Genomic DNA, 7,362 nt, shown 5'->3' on the forward strand with positions numbered 1-7,362 from the left:
CTTATGAAAGAATGCCAGTCCACGAAACCGAAGGCATTCTTGCCTTCCAAAGTGGCCTGACCGATGCCTGCCCACCCCCTAAAAAACTCACAGTTCAGGGGATAATTAGATTATAAAAATCATTAAGGTTGTTTTATTGATTTCCATGTACATCTAGACACAGTGTGGGAATGGGAGCTGAAAGCAAAGGGCTGTTTTTTTTTCTTTTCTTAATTGCTTGGATCTCGCGAGAAACCTGCGAGAGTTTGACTTCTCTTCCCCCCCCCCCCTCACGCCCTCATCCCCCAGACAAAGTTTTGCTGAAAGAGTCGGGGGGGATGGGGGGGGGAACCAACCACAAGTTATTTCCCCTACTCCCGGATCATGTTACCACGTTGCACCGGAGTTTTCACGTGTCCCTCCTAAATCGAGCTCTTCCGAATTTTCCTCTGGGGTGGTGGGCAATGCCAGGGCCAGGGTTAAAGAGCATTCCCCAAAGTTACCAGGAAGGTCCCGCATCCTCATATACTCCCTCTGAAAGAGACAAGAAGCCCCTAGGAGAGAGATGCTCTTCCTGACGCAGGCTCTGGGATGCTGCTGTGCTTGCTAGACTGAAAGCTCACCCCCTCGAGAGAACAGGTAACTGATTTAGAGGCGGTTTGGGAGAAGACGTCACCACGCTCCTTCGAAATAAAGCCAACCGGGGGTCAAAAAAAGCAACGTGTTCATATGTACGTTTTTTTTATTAATATCATACAACAGACGTGGTTCATCATCCTGCCATCTGGCAGATCCAAAGTTCTGGCGTCCACAAGAGTGGATTTATGTCAATCCAGACTCAGGTGAAACACCCTCCCTGAGTCATCAGCCCTACTCAGCGTTCAGCTGTTACTTTATTTTGTAGTAGGGCGATTCCTGATGGCTTCGCAGGTTTACTGGCTGGGTGGGTTGGAGGGGGGAAGGGAATGGAAAATCTCCCCTTTACCCGGTGGTGGTGGCGGGAGATCTGGGGGAGAGAGTGGTGAATTGGTGTGAAGTGAGTGGGATTATTGCCCTAATTTTGGACAATGATAGCCCAATGAGGTAAAAACAAAACTCTGCTTCATTATATAGAACAAAATGTAATTTATACCCAGGGATGGCTGTCCACTGCGATTTCCATCATTTGCTGATAGCGATCACACTTATTACTTTTCTTCAAAGTCTTCACCCCCCCTTAAAAAAAAAGAAAAAGAAAGAAAAGAGGGCATTTGTGCTAAATTGCCCAACGCGAGTGTGATAACTGTCAAAAGTTTGACATCAAAGGGAACTAATATTATTCAGTTACCAGAGGAGCTGTCTGTCTAAATAAGAATATCTTAATTACTGAATCACAACGGTAGAAAAGGGAACAGATCTGAAAAGGAGAGGGTTGTGGGGGGGCTTTTCAGTCTGTTCCTTTTTGATGAACCATCTATATTAGGCCACTGTGCAATTCTTAATCATGTTTAGTGGTTTTACCCTTTCTCTCTCCTCATCGGTCCTCTGAACTTTATAACTATATGTAAACACGTTGTCAGTTTGAAAATAATCTTCTCTGGGTTCTTATTAGAAGAAATTTCAATCTTCTTCAGTTCTAGATTAGGCAGTCTAGTTTTCTCTATCAGTGAATGGACTGGGGTTTCTTGGACAATAATGTGCCAATTGTTGATGGTTTGTGACCCATAAAATGTGAGGGTGACTATTCTGGCTTTGGTATGTAATTATGCAAAACACTTTCTATAAAGGCTTGCCATCTGATCTAATGACAGTCCCTGCGGTCTATTTCAAAAAGGGAGGGTCTATGTATATACAGCTCCTGAGAGAAAGAAAAGTAACATTTTGTTTTAATACAAGTTTTATGGGAAAAAATGGATAAATACAGAAACATGTGAACACACAGGCAGGCGTTTGCTAAGCAAATTAAACTAATGATTAGTTATTTTCATAAGTTAATCGTAGCAACAGAACGAACCTATGTCCAAAGGGAGGGGGGAAAGTAATGTGAAATCTATAAAAATATCTGCCACATAAAAGACACCTTTGCAAATATTTAAAGATTACCATTTAAATAGACCCCTATGTCGCATGTGCCTAGAAGTTTGGAGGGCAGGGCTGCGTTGGAGAGGCATGTACACACTTGGACAGCACCTACTTTGTAAGATCTTAAACATTTCACCACTTTCGGATTTTAAAACTGAAAATAGAATTTGTGATCGTTACTTCCAATTAGAACTCTCACCTAACCAGGTCAGTTAAAATAAACCTAACATTCTGAATGACAACGATCCTGATGTTTGAGATACAGCATTTCGACTGATAAATTAAATGCCAGGGTCCAGAGTTACCACATCCATCTCTTTTGAAAGATAAACAATCTAGGCGCGGTAGAATGTTCAGTTAAACAGGTGAATGGGAAGGGACTGACACCTGGGATTCTAGAAAGTTAGCGAAGTTTGCAAGGAAAATATAAAGGCTTTGAGCTTCTCTGGTTCATACCAAATGGCAATTTATTACGTCACAAGACAGAACTTAAACACCGCTGTAAATGGCCTGTTATAGATTAATAAGAGATGAAGTATACTAACCACTGGGATTGCAATGGCAGTAACAGTTATTGGATTGTACTGTTTCCAAAGCACACACACACACAGCTAGCTAGCAATAAAGAGCAAATAAGATATAGTTATAACTATACATCGCCACATGATGGGAGTCCAGTGTATATCTCCACACAGTCATGATGTGTGTCCGGTGTGACATGTTTAATTCCCCTGTGGAATCAAGTAATACGATTTTTGTAAAGACTGATTAAAAGGGAGAATAAACAAACTATCAACATGACACAGAGAGGAAGGTGGAATCGATAATTAGAAGCAAAAAAAGCTCAGGTAATTATGATCTGAAATTAAATATCATGTTTAAGAAGCCTCCTTTGTAATGTAGTGAAGATTTCGGATTCATATACATAATAAACACTCAGGTTGTCATCTGGAGGTGCAAATCTGAAAGCTATTCCAGCAAATGAAGTGCTGGCAGAGAGAGGTATAAAGGGATCTACGTCTGTCAGGGGTCAGACAGCCTGAGATTGCTTCTAGAGATCTTTTGAAAATTCCACACGATTGAAGGCTTAGGGGCTTTACTGCGTTCGCATTTCAAACTCAGATCAGTGAGATCACAATGAAAAATAGAGGTCTGGAAAATTTTGATGCAAAGATGGCCATAGGCATCAGTGATTTTTTTTTTTTTTCCCAGAGACAGACACCCTGACATGACTATGATCCCTGGGATGACAGAGTTGTCAGAAAAGAAAGAGAAAATTGCATCTTGTCTTGTAACTTCCTATCAGTCAAAAGGAATTTAGGATCCTCTTTCTTTAAAAGACAGAGGAGAAAAGAGAGAGAGAGATGAGGCTTTCCTACCAAGCGAACAAAAGTGAAGACTTCTGTGTTTTATAATTAATGTTCCACACCTAGACGTTTTTCTAAGCTTTCCTTTTCATTGGCCCCAAACCATCAGAATGAGTGCCTCATAATTTCCATCCCTGATCAATTTATATCCCCTCCAAATAATTTCCACATGATTTTGCCTACATTAAATTCTTTAAAAATATATTTGACTTTGGTTTTCATTTTGAGTTGCGCTCCATATTCAGGGGGTTTGCGACAAGTATGTCAGATTATTATTGTTTCGTACATAGGAAAACATTTTTAAAAGTCAGTGCTGCCTGGAGTGTAGTTAACAGTGTGAGACACGCAGACTAGCTGGGTGGAAATAATACAGTCGCTATCTATTCGAAAAAGTGTCCTGCCAAGAACTTTGGGATGGTAAAAGAAGGCGATATAGGTAAGAAAGGGATGGACTGTAGGCAAAAAAAAAAAATGTTCGATATACTCCATGGGCAACGCATTTGGAGAAGTCAGTGCAATAGCAAGTTTATTATAATCTGAATCATTTTAAATGAATTGATATTGATTTTCTGAGGATAATGAAGAGGAGTTAAATGCAGTGATTTATAATTACTGTGCGGGTTTAGAAAAATTACATGGGTAACTTTGACAAATGAACAAGGTGTTTTTGGAAATAGCAATTTGGAGTATATTTTTTCTTAATTAGCTCAAGGCCAAAGGTTTAGAGAGCTCGAATTATGTCCAGGTTATCTCAGTTGCACATTAGGATCCGTTAGGTTTTACGTAAGCAATAAAAATTAAGAAATAGCATAAAATACGTTGTGTTCCGCCTCCCTGCTTGATTTTTGTTTATTTATTTATTTAGCTGATTCGCTTTTGTAGTTGGATGTTCTTTCTTAGGTGAGAAAAAGGCAAGAAAATAGAATACATTTAGTTTTAACAGTTTTACGGGATGGAAACAATTATTAAAAGAAAAGATGGTTGCTTGTATAAAGAAGGATGAACAAAAAAGATTTGGACCAAACTGTAGAGAAAACGATGTATTAAAAAAAAAATCTCCAGAAATAAATAAATGCCAGGTCCCTCTGAGAGGAGAAACGATCTCAGGCAAAATATGTAACATGGTAAGGTTTTAATTTCTTAAATTACCATTAGAAAACCTATTAAGATTTTATTTTTAAAAAGCTTTCCAATCTCGCTCTTCTCCCTCCCTCCCCACGCCCCTTCCGCTCCTTGCAATTGACAAAGATACCTTCAGTAGAATGACATCCTAGTAATTAACACAATAGAAAATGTGTGTATTTTTTTACCATCAAAAGTAACTAGATAATTAACAAATAACCCATAATTATCTACAGATCTCACCTTTCCTAAATGAGGATTGACATTTTAAGAAGAAAAATAAAATCGAACACACAACTTGCAAAAAAAAACCCCAAAACAAACATTAAAAAAAACTTTTGAAAGACGTGTTTGATGTGCATTGTCTTTTGGTGTGAATATTTATGCCAATGACACAAACATAATTTTACAGAAATTGTATTTAAGATATTAAGCATCTGAAGGACTTTCAAGAAAATAATACAAATCTTCAGTGATGAGTTCCCTTACCAGAATTTCAGAAACCCGTTCTTCAAAAGATTAGACAATATAAGGAAGATTTGTATTTTGGGAGGAGGGGGGGTTATGCCTACATTTTCGTTCAGATATGTCAGAGTTTTCAAGATATTGTATCAATAATTAGGTTAAATTCTTCGGGAACACCTTTCTAAGTTGAGAAGAAAGAACAGGATGGAATAACGAAGGAGAAAGAAACTAGTAATATTGAGAGTATTTTGGGTTCTGCAGGAAAAATATAAGAAGACAGGTTTGGAGGAACGAAATTCCCTTGCTGGAGGAAAAAATAAAGTGTAATTTTGGTCACAAAAATTAATTTCAGGCTTTATCTCACTTTCTTGTTTCCTGAAGTTTTTTAACTGAACAAAACTATATTTTGGGGGATAAATCACAAAAGTTTCTTTAAGTTTTAGATAGATATAAATAGTCTATACAAGTTTCATATATATGTGGGTGATTGTGCGCCTCTCTGTAAAATCGTTGTCTATGAAACAATCAAGTCAAACTGAAATAAAAGGAAATAACAGGTTTGGAGCTCTGGGTTAAAATAGAAAGGGAAGTTAATATGCAATCAGAAATCCGAGACGCAAACAAAAAATAATCAAAACGAACTTTCCAAAACGCAAATAATTCTGCTTCCTGACAAATAAATTACGAGAAAGTTTAATGCTCACATTTTTACGATGCACTGGGGAATATCTGGGACTATTTTAAAATGAAATATTGAACACACAACTGTCTCTTTAACAGAATCTTGGTTGGTGTATTTACTTTGTTATTGTTTTATCCCTCCTTCAGGTTTTTTAATGGCGATATGGAAGATGGGACTCAAAGAGTTTGTTTTTCTTTCTTTTTTTAAATATTCTCCTTTTATCACTTGCAAAAGGGCAGCTGAGGTTTTAAACTTGTGTTATCTGCGAAACCAGGATTTTTTTTTTATTGTTTAGATATAGATGTTTTGATCAACAAGGTTTACAAATTATGCTACCATTAAAAACAAAAACGACAACCAAGAAGTCAAAATCATCTCGCTAATAGATTTGTAAAGAAATTGATTCCCATGAGCAGCTACAGTCCAAGTCAATGATAAGAGCAAGGGGCCCGATTCTGCTTTCCTTGGTCAGAAAATACGTCTGGATCTACCCCTAGCTTTTTATTTATTGTTTTTATTGTTGTTAATATCCCAGTCCGGGATTTCCTCTTCACTGCTGCTCTTCTACCAGTTGGAATTGCTGACCATCCTGCTCCCATCACGTTATATGTAAAAGCAATACTAATAATTAATAATAACTCATAATAATAATAATAAGAAGGCTGGTCTTTGATGCTGAATGTTTTCGGATGATTTTCAGATTAGAAACACAGAATAAATGCTTAAGAGCCCCTTCTTGACTCTGCTCCCAGCAAGCATCCTGTGGATTCCTACAGGTGTAACCTGCCCCCTCTGCAATGGTCCATGCACATAGCCAATGACCGACCTAAGGGTACTTAGTAGAGGGTGGTCAGTATTCCCCGTTACAAGTTCTTTTGCTGACCGTGGACTCAAACCTTAAGGCCCTATCGCTTAGGCTCCCAAAGCTCCCCCTGAAGTCTTACTTCTGCTGTCATTTACATCAGAGTAAATCCTCAGTGACTGCAGTGGAGTCAAACAAGTTATTCTACTCCTAAGGAAAGTTTTGGCTGTGCAAATTTGGAAGATCGGGCAATATAGTGTTTCTATAAACTGACGGGGTTACAAAAAACCCACAGATACATTTGTTGCACTAAAAAAACACCTCCAAGGGTTTATAATGCTTTTTTCATATACCCTCAAGTAAATTAAATCCTCCTTAAATCTTCTCAAGTGCAACTAGAGACGGCAGCTAATATTAATATTACCATTAATTGAAATGATAAAGGTGTCTGAGTTATTGGGAGTTTTCCTTGAGCTTTTTACATGTATGATTTAGGACTGCACTCAGAAGCAATCGTTTCTCTGTGTACAACTTACAGTACTGATTCCGCGATTCTTCACATTTGCTGGATGCCGTTAATGCTGGGGTATCAATGGATGTTGAATAAAAATCGTGTGGTCTATGTTGTATATATTGTTCAAGGTAGCGTCATATATGTATGTATATATTGGAATATGCATATGTATGTATATGTCAATGGATACATGCTATGTATATCTCTGGTGTGTGTCATATAGACACAGACTATATATATGAGAGGACTGGATTTACCCTATTTGCTATTAATTATTATTATTTCTATTAGTACTACTAATAATTATTATTTTATTATTATTATACTTTAGGGTGGGAAAAATGTAAGAATTATTCCCAGGCAAAAATAT

The 7,362-nt window shown here is 37.7% G+C and overlaps 1 long non-coding RNA gene across 1 annotated transcript; it reads left to right on the forward strand.

Annotated features, from left to right (window-relative positions):
• The first annotated feature begins 363 nt into the window (after nucleotides 1–363).
• Nucleotides 364–7,065, forward strand: LOC125644205 (uncharacterized). Its single transcript, XR_007358924.1, has 2 exons — nucleotides 364–618; nucleotides 5,823–7,065. It is a non-coding gene; the product is annotated as an uncharacterized LOC125644205 (long non-coding RNA).
• Nucleotides 7,066–7,362: the final 297 nt, after the last annotated feature.

Source organism: Caretta caretta, chromosome 10 (genome assembly GCF_965140235.1).
Source record: "Caretta caretta isolate rCarCar2 chromosome 10, rCarCar1.hap1, whole genome shotgun sequence".
In the NCBI taxonomy this organism is placed as follows: domain Eukaryota; kingdom Metazoa; phylum Chordata; order Testudines; family Cheloniidae; genus Caretta; species Caretta caretta.